A 13,475-nucleotide genomic window follows, 5' to 3' on the forward strand; every position below is an offset into this window, starting at 1 on the left:
TCTGGCCACAAACTGTAAAGCCCTCTGCAAAAAGACGGGAGGACCCTGCCCCCCTGCTGAGCGGTGCAGCCTGCAAATGGCAATTGAGAAACCTTTGTTTGCTTCTCCAGAAACATTCCATATGCGGGCATTCAGATTTTCTGGGCGGTAGACAGAGCCCTGGGTTTGCCCAGACTCAGCGTTGCGTCTGCTCTTGTGGGAACCTGTACGATAGGGCCATTTCTTGGGGCCTCCGTTTCTTCATCTGTAACATGATTGAGCACTTTTATTCTCTGTAGGTCACATCGCCCACCTTTCAGAGGGACCAGTGAATAAACCGGTTCTTAACGCAATGGGAAAGAAGGGTGCTTTTTGGCTTGCACTAATGTGGAATTGAATTGAAGGGGATGGGTTTTCTCTTTTGCTGAGTTCGTGCCTATCCTCTCTTGGCTTTCTCTAAGCGAGCTGTAAGGCAGCAGGAGGGTGGGGTCTCATCCAAGCCTGATGTCTGAGGGACTGAGGAGTCATGGGCCTGTCCACACCCGACGCTCACATTGGCTTCTCAAACGCAGCCAAAGCATCCTAAGACCCTCATCTCTTATTCCCCAAAGCGACGTGCAGAAGCTAGCTGTACTCCTGGCTCTCGAGGTTCCTTTTTTTTCCTTTTTTTTTTTTTTTTTTTGGCGACCAATGAGGGTTAAGTGACTTGCCCAGGGTCACACAGCTAGTAAGTGTCATGTGTCCTCGAGGCTGGATTTGAACTCAGGTCCTCCTGACTCCAGGGCCGGTGCTTTATCCACTGCACCACCTAGCTGCCCCCTTTCTTTCCTTAATCTCAGTTGAGCACCAGCTCATTAATAGTATGGAAGTATAGAAGCTGATGTTGCCTTTTTCTATCCTGAGTTGGATAGATAAGATGGAGCAAACAGGGATCTGGCGGTTGGAAAGAATGAGGTTTGTTAAAAATTTAGAGAGGGTCAATTTTTGTGGGTGTCCTGCTGGTCTGTGTGGATCTGCCAGGCCAAAATGCTGCACTGACACACTTTCAGATTTTAGCTACATGGAGCAACTGAGGCAGAGATATTTCATTTGAAGAGGGATCACGCGGGTCCTGCTCAGCCTCATTGGGGAGCAGACAGAATGGGGATCGATGGGTGGGCTCATCATGAATGGGCAGCCACAGATTTAGGCCAAAGTCAGGGAACTTCCAAATGATAAGAGCTGGCAGAGGAAGTGGGATGGGCCACTTTCTGAGGGCATGGTCCCCCATGGCTGGAGTTAGCAGGGCTTTAAGGCAGGATGAGCCCATTTCAGGGAGAAGGAAGAAGACTCTGGTTCAGGGGTGGCTCGTGCGATAGCCACGGAGGTCCCTCCCACTTCTTGTGGGTCAGTGACCTTCTGCACTTGAAGACAGGCTTTAGGGAGGAATTTGACACACAGGCAGGGATGGTGGATGTGAATGAAGACGGGAAGGGAAGGGGCTGGACACTGCAAGGAGGGAAGGGATGTAGGCAGCAGCAGAGTCCTACAACATCTAGGAATATTTTCGCAGGGAAGCGTGGCTGGCTTTGGGTGCGCCCCGGAATGGGCTTCTTTGGGTGCGCCCCGGAATGGTTTCCTGCCTGAGCTCTCCAAACATTCTGTTTCCATGGCTGTCAAAAAGAGCTCTTCTCAAGATCCTGACCAGGCTTGGGCATCCTGGGCGGCGGGGGTGGGGCGTGTGGTGGCAGGGGCGGGGCTGGAATGAAATGGGCGTTGTGAGAAACAGGTTACTCTTGTATCTCACAGCGTTGAGGTCGAACACAATGATGCCTAGAGCACAGATGTTCATGTCTTTTTGGAAAACGACAAACCGCTATGTGAGCCTGGGAAAACAGGCTCTCTTAGCAGGCTCTTAGGACTTCCTGCTGTCTTTACGAGGCCAAAAGGCCCAGCGGGCAGCTGGTGACCTCGTGAGACTTGAGGGACAGTTGGCAGACTCGACTGCCCCAAATGCTCTTAAGCTGCGCTGAGCTGACCCCAAAGGGAAAAGGGGCATCTTTTCAGAAAGTCCTGGCAAGCTCCTGCTCGCCCGTGGAAATCTGGAAAGGTCTGCCCTGTACTCAGCCTTAGGTTCTCTTCACAAGGGAGGCTGACGGTTCATATGAAGAAGCAGGGGATGATGGGTCGTGCCAGGCGCCTCAGTTTTCCCCTCGTCCCTGGTTGCCATCCCAACTGTGAGCACAAGGATGATGCTTTTCGGCTTGCCTCCCTGGCCCTCCCCCCTGGGGGCTGATTTCCTCAGACTGCGCCTCCATCCCCTTCCTGCCTGGCTTCACCTTCACGTCCCCTCCTCCCCTCCCTCCGCCAGGCCACGTCAGAGGGAGAGGCACCTCGCCTCGGGGCTGGCCAGCTCACTTCTCAGCTGCCTCTGCTCCTGCCCACAGGGGACTGTGCCAAGCGGCTCGCACTGGTCAAGCTCATCTGCACCTCTCCCTCCCACCCCAAAGTCACATCGTCCTCAAAATCCAGAAGATCTTTTTGTGCCTTCACCTCAACCCCTTGCCGCCTGTTCCCTGCACCTCTGCAGGTTCCCTCGTGGCAGAGCCCCGGGTTGTATCTTGGTTGGCTGCAGGCGGGTGCTCCAGCCACAATCCTGCTCTGGGAGTGGGTTTGGAGGCCCCCTCGGCTAGGCTGCTGCTGCTCTGCTTCACTCCGCAGCAATGCCCCAGGACTTGGGCTGGGAAGGAGCTGCCAACACTGGACTGGACCCTTGCCCAGACCAGAGCCCAGAGCACAAGGCCCCATGGCTCCACCACATTGGGATAAAAAGTGAGGAAGTGGTGCCAGAATGTGAGTTTCAGCCAGGTCCTGGGAGGCCCAGCCACTAGGTGTTTACTGCCCCAGGTGCCTGAACAAGAGTAGGAGGCCAGTCAGACGGTGCCACACCCTTGTCCCCCACAGCCAGCGAACACCTCCAGCAGGCTCCAGGGCTCTATCATCCCCATCCATGGCAGCCTCTCAAGGCTCCTGGCTCCCGGAAACCCCAGGAAACCCCCATTCTGTATCTCCAGGCTCCCCCTTTTAGACCGCTCCCGCTTTCAATGTTCCTTTCAGCTTCTCCCCCTCAAAGAATCTCAGCTCCTCCAAGGAGACATTGTGTGCGTGGGCACCTTTTCTCACTGTTCCCCTGACAGGCTGGGACAGCGCGGCAGAAGTCACGTAAGATTGCAGGCTGGGTCCTCAGCAGGACACAGCCAGTCTTTTATTCTCACGAGACTGGTCCTCGTTACACTCTTCCCAATGGGCCAACCCCCCTTTCTTAAATGCCTCTAGCATCTCAGCAGAACGCCCTGCTCTCATACCTCTCCCATTGCTTGGGAGCTTCCTCGTCTTCCCTGAATACCTCCTGGCTATTGCCTGTGCCCTCTTCCTCTGCTCCAGTCTCTGAGTAAGACACTTCCCTTGTCCAAGACCCACCCTCTCCTTGCCCACATGTCCTCCCATCGCCTCTGAGAGCTCTCTCCTTTGGTCGTTGTCTTCTATTTCTATCTTCTGGCTCATCCTCTGCTGCCTATAAGCATGCCCACGCTAGGTTCCTCCTCTTCCTATAAAACGCTTCACTTGGGCCCAAAACATTTCCTCAAGCATCTTCTCTTCCTTCTACAGCCAATCTCCTGGAAGCGTCACCCGCATCATGACCTCTGGGGACTCTCCTCCCGCTGGCTTCTCAGCTTCCTGCGGTCTGGTTTCACTGATGTCTTAACTGATTGCTTCCACAAGCTTCCCTCAGTCCTCCTCCTTGTCTACCTCTCAGTCATTCCACATGCTGATCCTGGATCCATTCTTCTTTGGATTTTCCATGACCATGTCCTCTCTGGGTTCCCTTCCTCTGTTGGGTTGTCAACAGGTTTCCTACCCATGTCCTGGGTAGGCTGAGGTCCTCTTCTTTTTCTTGATTCCCAGGTGAGCTCTTATCTTTCTCCTCAACTCCAGTCTTAAACCACCAAATGTGTCTTGGACATTTTCAGTGGACTCTCCCCAGAGCATCTTAAACTCAGTGAATTCATCGCTTCCTTCAGAGACCCAACCCCTTTTCTGAACATCCTCATTTCTCTTGGAGCACCACCATGCTCAGTCACTCTAGCTCTCCCTTCATCTTTGACTCTTCCCCTGTCCATCACCCTCCACGTCCATTTGGTTGCCAAGTCTCCTTGATGGCTGCCATCGCCCTAGGGTCAGAGGGTCATTGGCTCTCCCTTGGATGAGTCTCACAGTCTCTGGACTCCCCTGCCTCCTGTCTCTTCCCCCTCTCCAACCCATCCTCCCCTCAGCTGCCAAAACAACCTTCCTAAGGCTTCAAGCCTAATTACGTCACTCCCTGCTCGAGACTATTCAGACTCAACCGCCTTTAGACAAAACCTTGGCTCCTCGAGGTGACCACGAGGGGAGGCCGTGAGGCCAGGAGTCCTGCCCCGCTTCTCCAGGCTCCGCAGACACTGCTCTCCCTCTGCCTGACCCCGAGTACATTGGCCGACATGCTGCTCCCCCAGAGCCCGCCCTCTGTCTCTCACCTTCGCTCAGGCAGAGCCCCCATCTCCTCTCCTGGGCATCTCAGAATCAGTCAGCAGAGATCCCCCCTCCTACAAGAAGAATTCCTGCCAGCCCCACAGTGGTTGGTGCTTGTTTTTTACCTCTCCTCAAGTAATCAGACATACTAAGCATACATAAACATATACACATGTGTGCGAATATGGATTTCACATATATCTAAGTATACAGTATGTACACAATGCAACATATAAGGAGTTAAGTGTTATCGATACTTAGACATTATGAGTATATATGTGTGCATGTACTGGATCTCTCTCTCTCTCATACACACTTAACTATTTAAATGTCCCAATAGAATGTGTCCTGTGGGCAGGGACTGTTGTGCTCCAGGAATCTAGTGCCTTGCATGCAGTAGGTGCTAACGAAGCTTCTTGGGTTGGGTTGGGTCAGATTGGATTCCCCAGGGCAGGCGTGTGTTTCCTCCTTGGCAGAGATGATCTCCCATGCTGTTCTTCTTCCCATTCTTCCCACCCGAATTCTTTTTTTTTTTTTTTTTTTTTAGTGAGGCAACTGGGGTTAAGTGACTTGCCCAGGGTCACACAGCTAGTAAGTGTTAAGTGTCTGATGCCGGATTTGAACTCAGGTCCTCCTGAATCCAGGGCCAGTGCTCTATCCACTGCGCCACCTAGCTGCCTCCCCACCTGAATTCTTACAGACCACAGGGGTCATGGTCCTCAGGAGCTCTGAGCAGCTGTAGGGAGGAGCGGACGAGACTAGGAGGTATCTCAAAGGGTGGTGGCAGAGACCAAGCCTCTCCCTCAGTGTTATTCAGGGTCAGTCCCGCCCATTCAGTGCCTATTCCAGGCAAGGTGCCCTGCTCTGCGCTGGGGGTACAAAGACAAAGATGACATAATCCTTGCTCTCAAGGTGTTGACATTCCATTGGGGCAGGAACCACATGCACAGACAAGAAAGTGCCGAGTCCCTTCAGGTGGGACAGAGCACCAACAGCTGTGGGGATCAGGGAAGGCTGCCTGTGGGAGGTGGCACCTGAGGGGAGTCTTGAAGTCAAGTCCCGGCCAGCCCAGGTGGGAAATGGGGCGTGGAAGGCATGAGGCCGCAGAGGGCAGAGCCCCAGTGACAGCGTCTGGGTGGGCAGCAGGGAGAAGGACAGAAGACAACGTCAGTCCACTTCACGATTTTACCTAGGGCCAGCCTTGAGCCCGGAACCTCTCGTTTCCCTCCTGTGCCGCTTCGGTTCAGTCATCTGTAAAACAGTTCTCATCTACCTCTCAAGGTATGAACCCATTTATCAAAAGAGCTAAGTCCTTTGTCTCTGCAGGTCTCTAAGGGCTGGTGATAAGGCACCAGGACTGACAGAAGGGCTGTCCCTGTCCAGATGGCCCCTCGGGACATGAGAAGCCCAGTTGTCTCTTTGGGCAGTGACAGCTCCCAGGGGGAATAGACTTTGCAGTGGACAACACTCGGATGGCATTTAAAATCTTAGTCTATATCGCTTTCTGGTTCTTTTCTTTTTCGCGTTTCTCTCTCTCCTCACCTACTTCTAAAAATGCGAGGGGGCTTGCAATGAAGCGCCAGGATAAGGAGGGTAGTCTGGTGGAAAGGTGTGGCAGCCTGTGGGAGGAAGCAGAGGGAGGCGCACACGTGGCACTAGGTGCCCTCAGGTTTCGCCATGGTTGTTTGGGGCTGATTCCCAAAAGGGGAACCCCCCTGGAACACTGTTTTCTGAGAAAAGGAAACAGCCATTTTCCTGGAGTCAGGTTTCCCCCTCTAGACCCGAGTGGCCGGGAGAGTACAGACATGGGAAGCCTGTTGCGGGGGTAGGGGGATGGTGAGCTGCCTGGGAAACCCAGGGTCCCAGGGCTCCTGCATCCCATTGATCCCGATTAATCAGAGAATCTTAGGCTCTACATTTGATTGGGCTGTTGCTCTCAAATATTAGACCCACTCTACCAAACAAGCATTTACTGAGCTGCTCTCATTTGCCAAGCTTTATGCTGGGCTCTGGAGAAACAAAGACCCCAACATGAAAGGAGTGGTCCTTTGCTGTCAAAGAGCTTAACATTCTGTTGGGCCCTGGGTATGAGTAAGAGGGCAGGGGAAGGGAGATAGGCAGTCGTGTCTACCCAGCAGCAAATCAAATGTACCGAAGGAGCTGATATGAGGCAGGGAGGTTGTATTAACAACTGGGGGGGGGGGGCGGGCATCAGGGAAGGCTTCCTGGAGAGGCAGCTGCTGCGCTCAGGGAGGGAAGGATTTCTGAGAGGTCAATAAGGGAGGGACAACCCACACACGAATGACAGACTATGCAAAGGTATAAATAAAGAGAGGAACATGAAGGTCGAATGTGGGGAATAAGCCACAGAGGTGTAAGAAAAGATTGGAAGGAAAAGTCGGAGCCCGAATGTGAGAGTCCTGAAATGCGCCGGACCAAGGAGTTTTCTGGGTTTTGGTTCCGCTCTGGTGTTCTCCCAGTGGCCCCCTGAGCGGTTTCCTTCAACCTTGGAGCCTGCAGATCTCCAAGGGGCCTTCTGGGTGTAGCGGGATGGAGAACTGGGTGGGAAAAGCGTTGCTTCTGTTACACTGACCACTTACTGAAGTCCAGCATTTCCGCGAATGATTCAAAAGCGGTGGATCACAGAAGGGGTCACAGGCTTCTCCAGACAACCTGCTTCAGGGCGAGGAGGGGGAAAAGAAGCTGCTCTGTTGAGGGGATTACCAGGAAGTCTGCCAGAGGAGGTAGTCCCTTGCCAAAGGATGCCAGGGAGGAGATGGGCCCTGGGGAGGGGCAGAGATGAGAGATGGGGGGAGGGATCTTGTTCCAGGAACAGCAGGAGGCCAGGGTCACATGATGAAGGACTTTAAAGGCCAAATGGAGAATTTTGTGTTTGATCCTGGAGGGAACAGGGAGCCCTTGCAGCAGCATTGAGTGGACTGTGATATGGCGAGACCTGCTCCTGAGGAAATCCCTTTGGCAGCTGGAGGGGGGTGAGACTGAGCATTGAAGACCAGCCATCCTTTGTTCCCCGTCTTCACTCAGTGTGATGAGTGTTGAGGGTCTGTTGGCAGGCCCTGGCTGCCTTCACAGGATGCTCCTCTTTGGCCACCTTCTTTGTCTCTGCTTTACCACAGCGGGAGGACGGTTCCGAATTCACCAACTGGTGATTTGGGCCAAGTGGCTTCCAATGAGCACTTGGAAAAGACTTAGGTGGTGGCACCACCTAGAACTGGCACTCTTTAAGAACTGGCATTGCCCATCACCAGCCTGCTCTGCTTCCTCTGGTTTTACCCTAAGAGGCAGGACTCTTTCCCCAATTGATAAATTGTCAAAAGATAAGAAGTTTCAGATGAAGTAATCAAGCTATCTATAGCTATCAAAAGGACTATAAGTCATGAATATCCTTTGACCCAGGCAATACCACGCCTAGGTCTTTATTCCAAAAGAGGTTAAAAAAATCCCAAAGGGAAAAGGAACCGATATGTACAAAAATATTTATAGGAGCTCTTTTTCTGTCAGCAAAGTATTGGAAATTGAGGGGATGTCCATCAGTTGGGGACTGGCTAAACAAGTTGTGGTATATAATTGTGTGTAATAATATTGTGTTAAAAGAAATGAGGGGCAGATTTCAGAAAAAACCTGGAAAGACTTAAGTGGACTTGATGTAAAGTGAAACTAGCAGAACCTGGATACATTGTATACCGTAATGGCAACATATTAATTATGATCAACTGTGAATGACAGCTATTCTTAGACAGTACAGTGATCTAACGATGACCCTCTGAAGGACTTAAGATGAAAAATGCTGTCCACCTCTAGAGAAGAACTGATGGAGCCTAGAATACAGATCAAAGCATACTTTTTAAAGTTTATTTTTCTTTCTTTCTTTTTTTTGGTCTATGTTTTCTTTGACAGCTTGACTAATATGGAAATATGTTTTTGCATGGCCACACATGTATACACCTGTATCAGATTACTTGCCTTCTCAATGAGAGGGTGGGGAGGGAGGGGATAATTTGGAACTCAAAAATTTAAAAAATGAATGTTAAGGGGCAAGCTAGTGGCGCAGTGGATAGAGCACCAGCCCTGGAGTCAGGAGGACCTGAGTTCAAATCCGACCTCAGACACTTAACACTTACTAGCTGTGTAGCTCTAGGCAAGTCACTTAACCCCAATTGCCTCACCACCACCAACAAAAAAAAGAACGTTAAAAACTGTTTTTACATGTACTTGGGGAAAAAGAAAATACTAAATAAATAATTTAAATGGAAAAAAGAGGCAAGACTATGAACCAAACAACAACAATCAAACAACTACCCCCCCCAACAGTAGCTGAGAATACAGGACCAAATGTAACAAGATGAAATTTCATAGAGAAAAATATAAAATCTTATGTTTGAGTTACAAATAAATCAACTTTTCAAGTACAAAATGAAAGAGGCGGTGCTTGGAAATACTGGAGGAGGATCTGGGCTGCTGAGTGGATCAAAGACTAAGTCTGAGCCAATAGAAAATGCATGAGGTTCTTGGCTGCACGGAGAGAGGTTGGATGGTCAGGACCGGGGCGGGGGGGGGGGGCAGGAGACCTGGGCTTGGGGACGTCTTTGATCAATCTCAGAGCTTGACAAGGAAGACTTAGGAAGATGGCTGGCCACACACAAAGCTCATCTCACCCCTACTCCCTTGTTTTACATATGAAGAAATCGAAGCCCCACAGGGGGGCGTGTCGAACCCAAGCTTACTGCGCCCTTAAGGGCCAGGTCCCCAACTACCACCTCTGGGCTCTTCCCACAGCTCTGTATGGCCAATTAAAACTGTCTTCATGACAGAAGGGCTGTCATAGGAGTGGGATTTCTCCTTGTTCTGCCGGGGCCCAGAGGACTTAGGACCAGGAGGCCAGCGGTTGGAGGGAGCTAAAAAAGGGGCACATTCAATCTGGACAACAGGTAAAAACTCACTAAGGGTCAGAGTTGCTCCCCAGGTGGTATGGGCCGCCCTCAAGTTCTCTCCTCCCTGGACCTTGTCTGGATGAACATCCAATGAAAGTGACACGTGTGACACTGAGGAGTGCGCCATGTGGGGGGCAGGAGCGCGGCAGGTGGGTGCTCGAGGCAGCCTCAGAGCCCTCTCGCTGCTCCTGCCGCTGCCCCAGGGCCCCCGCACGTGGGGGTGAGGGGCCGCTCCTTGCCTACTTGGTGACCCTTTTCTTCTCCCTTCTGTCCCAGTTGCAGAATACGGAAGGCTCATCAACGTCACAGAGGCATCCGCCCAGCTCCAGCCCTCAGCCCTGGAGGACCTGCTCTACTCCCACATCAACATCTCCAATGAAGAAGACACCTCCTCCCCTACCTGCAACACTCCCTCCCAGGTGGCTTTTAAGGGCTTTCTCAGCCCCTCCCGACACTACTCCTCGAGAAACCACAGAAAGGAAGCTAAGTCAGCTGCTCAGCAACATGCAGGAGCCCCATGATCGATAAAACCCATGGCCGAATCCAAGGAGATCCGGCAGAGAAAGTCTGCTTCTCTGAAGAGTGGCCTGCCCAGCGGGGGGACAAGATGAGAAAGAGCTATTATTTAAATGGTACTGGGCTCTTTTGGGGGGTGGGAGGTGGGGAGGGGCTCCTGTGTGTGGTGTGTTGTGTGTGTGTGTGTGGTGTGTGTGTGCCTCTCCCTCTCCTTCCAGAGAGCCTATCCTCAGGACGAGGAGAATGAACACTAGGGGTGGGCACTGGGGAGAGGGTAAAAGATAAGGAAGGCAAGTCTTCTGCCTTCATGGTGCTTGTGAGATGAGACTCCAGTGTGAGAGACAGCCTTTTCTCCCATCACATCAGGGGCAGAGGCATGTAGTGGGAAGAGTCAGTAGAGACCCAGGCTCAAATTCAATCCTGGAAAAAGTCACTTCACCTCTATGTGCCTCAGTCTCCTCCTGTGTCAAATGGGGTCTACATAGGCTGAGACGCACATCTAAAGCACTTTGCAGACCTTGAATGGCTCTAGAATGCGGTGGTTATTACTGTGATTTGCACCGATGGTTCCCTTCTGGGCAGGAGCCCCCATTTGGCCTTCCTTTGCCCATTGCTTTGTTCCCACTGAAATGACTGCCCCCCCCGACCATGATGGGGTTGGTTGGCAAAGAAGAGGTGACATTGTGTGTGTGAGACCTTGTGTGGCATTGTGTGACCTTGTGTGTGTCTGGGGCAGGAGGAGCCCCTAGCGCGCTGTTCTTTGGGGTGCGAGAGGTGGCCTCTGAGCCTCCCTGCAGCTCCTGATGCTGAGGTGTGCAGCACCTGTTCTGCACCCCAGGTCTCTGGGAACCCCCCAGTCCTCTCATCTAGCTGTGACCTCCTGAGGACAAGCTTCCTTTGTTCATCCTTTGGAAACATGCGGGCCATGCCAGGCCCACTGAACAGATGTCAGAGGGGGCTGGAGGGACAGCTAGTGCCCTTGAAAGCCAAGTTAGGCGCTCCCAGTGATCTCAACAGGCTGGAAAGATGAGATGAATAGAACAAAATGTACTAGGGATCAGTGCAAAGGTCTACACTTTGGTTCAAAAAATCAGTTTCATCATCCAAGCAGGGGAAGGCAAAGCTTCTGAAAAAGACCTGAGAGATTCAGGAGCCAGAGAATGAGAGAAAGCGCTGGGTTCCTGGCATCCATACAAGCCAAGGCTCTCCTTAGTCTCTATAAGGAAAACTGGTGCTTTAACTCCCAAGGGGGCATGGGTAGAGTAAGAAGCAAAGGGCCCCAGGCCTGTTCTGGGCCTGGGGGTGGGTCACGCTGCCATTGGGCAGAGGGGCAGGGTAACTATGACCGCCCATTTCTCCAGTTCATATGTTCTGTTCCCTCCACACACTAACAACCCTTGTCTAGCACGTGTGGAGTGTCTGTGTGGCTTGGAACCCAGAACCATGGAATGCCAGAATTGGAAATCCAGTCCAATCCAGTTCTCTCATTTTGCAGGTGACTTGCCCAAGGCCATATAGCAGTCACAGAGGCAGGATTCTTGTGATTTCAGGATCTTTCCATGACATCGTGGCTGCCTCGGACAACCCCACTGAATCCTCTTGTGTCTTTAGAAACAGAGAGAGGTTATCAAAGGCAGTGTGGTGTCATAGAAGAGGGGAGGAGATAGGCATTTATTTGTTGTTGTTGTTGTTCAGTCATTTCAGCCCGTGTCCAACTCTTTGTGACCCCATTTGGGGTTATTCTTGGTAGAGATACTAGACTATGTGGCCATTTCCTTCTCCAGCTCATTTGACAGATCAGGGAGACTGAGGACAAACAGGGTTAAATGACTCACCCAGGGTCCCACAGCTAGGAAGTGCCGGAAGCTGTATTTGAACTCCTTTTCCGAACTCTAGGTCCCAGCCCTCTACTGAGCCCACCCAGCTGCCAAGTATTTATGAAATGCCTACTATGTGCCAAGCAATATCAAATACTATATTATTTGATCCTCCCTGAGTAGTTGCTATTATTATTCCCATTTTGTAGCTGAGGAACTGAGGCAGATAGAGGTGAAGTGACTTGCTGAGGTCAATATAAATGTTTCTTATTGTTGCTGCTGCTGCTGTCACTACCACCCTATTAGGACAGGACTGGAAACTTTGAACATTTGCCCTGGGCCTCCAGGTAGAGTTGGGCAGAGGCTGCTGTCAGTGGAACCAGAACTTCCGACGAGAGGGAGAGGACTGTGACTGTCCAGTCTCCCCGTTCCACTATGGGAAGCTGTGTGTTTTATCCAGGCGGTGCGGGCAGGGAGAGCTAGGAACGGTCTTGGACACAGAGGGGTTTTATTGGAGCTTCGGAGGCGGACACTGCTTAGACAGGTGCTTACGCCTCTGGACCGTCGGTTTCCTCATCTCTGAAGTGCGTCACGGCACCTGCACCCCTGATCTTGCCACGTGGTTGTGAGGAAATCCTTCGAGGGCCGGGCGATGACGACTGAAATAATCAGACACAATCGCTTCTCATCGCATCGATCTAACCAATTGACAAATGCCCGTCGAGCCGTCGGCATAGGAAGGGCGAAGCAGAAATCATCCATCAAACCTGGTCCTTTGATGCAGCGGGATCCCTGGGCCAGGCAGAGACAGCGGCAGGTCGGGCCCGCAGCAGCGCCCTTGCTCCCCGCAGCCCTCCCGACCCGCGTCTGGAGCTGCTCGCAGCACCGAACGCCACCCGCTTTCGCGGTCAGCCACGCCGTGCGCTCGGCCCCTGGCCGGCTCATTTCCCACCAGGACCCCGCAGCGTCTCCGGCTGCCAAGGAGGCGGCAGGCTTGGGGCACGGATGCTGCGCCGTGCTGACGGACGCTGCGCTGTGAGCAGAGGCGAGGGAGAGGAGGCGCCAGCCGGGCTGACCATGGCTCTCCCCACTCCCATCCATGCTCCGGGACACCGACTGCCAAAGTGGGCTCCGGGGACTCCCCTTGAACTGCGGATGGGACTCCATACCGCTCTGCCCCCTTCCCATCACCACATTCCAGCCCCCGCCCCGGCTCCGGGCTGCCTCGGCCGCTTTGTGACACCTCCCTAGCCTTCCGCGTAGCCTGATCACCCGAAATCCCGCTGGAGCTATCTGACGCATGTTCTGAACATGCTCGCTCATGGACACACGGGCTCTTCTCTTGTTCTTGCCCCCCGGGGACCTGGGTTTGTGCCTGGCACGTGGGGTGCGCTTCCCAACTGTCTGTTGCTCGATTTAGAGGTGGCGTTCGCATCACCGTAATGACTGCTCGCCTCCACGCTTCTGGGAGGGGACCACTTTTGTTCCCGTGTCTCCTGCCCTCAGAACTGAGATCTGGTCTTCCCTAATATAGCTAGGCTTGGGACTTGGGACTTGTCTGAAACCTTGGGAAATGTTTTTTTCCTCTCTTCCCTCTTTCTTCCCCTCTCCCTCCCGTCCTCCCCCTCTATCACTTTTCTCCTCTCCTTTCTCCGTCCCTCTC

This window comes from Dromiciops gliroides, chromosome 4 (genome assembly GCF_019393635.1).
Source record: "Dromiciops gliroides isolate mDroGli1 chromosome 4, mDroGli1.pri, whole genome shotgun sequence".
In the NCBI taxonomy this organism is placed as follows: domain Eukaryota; kingdom Metazoa; phylum Chordata; class Mammalia; order Microbiotheria; family Microbiotheriidae; genus Dromiciops; species Dromiciops gliroides.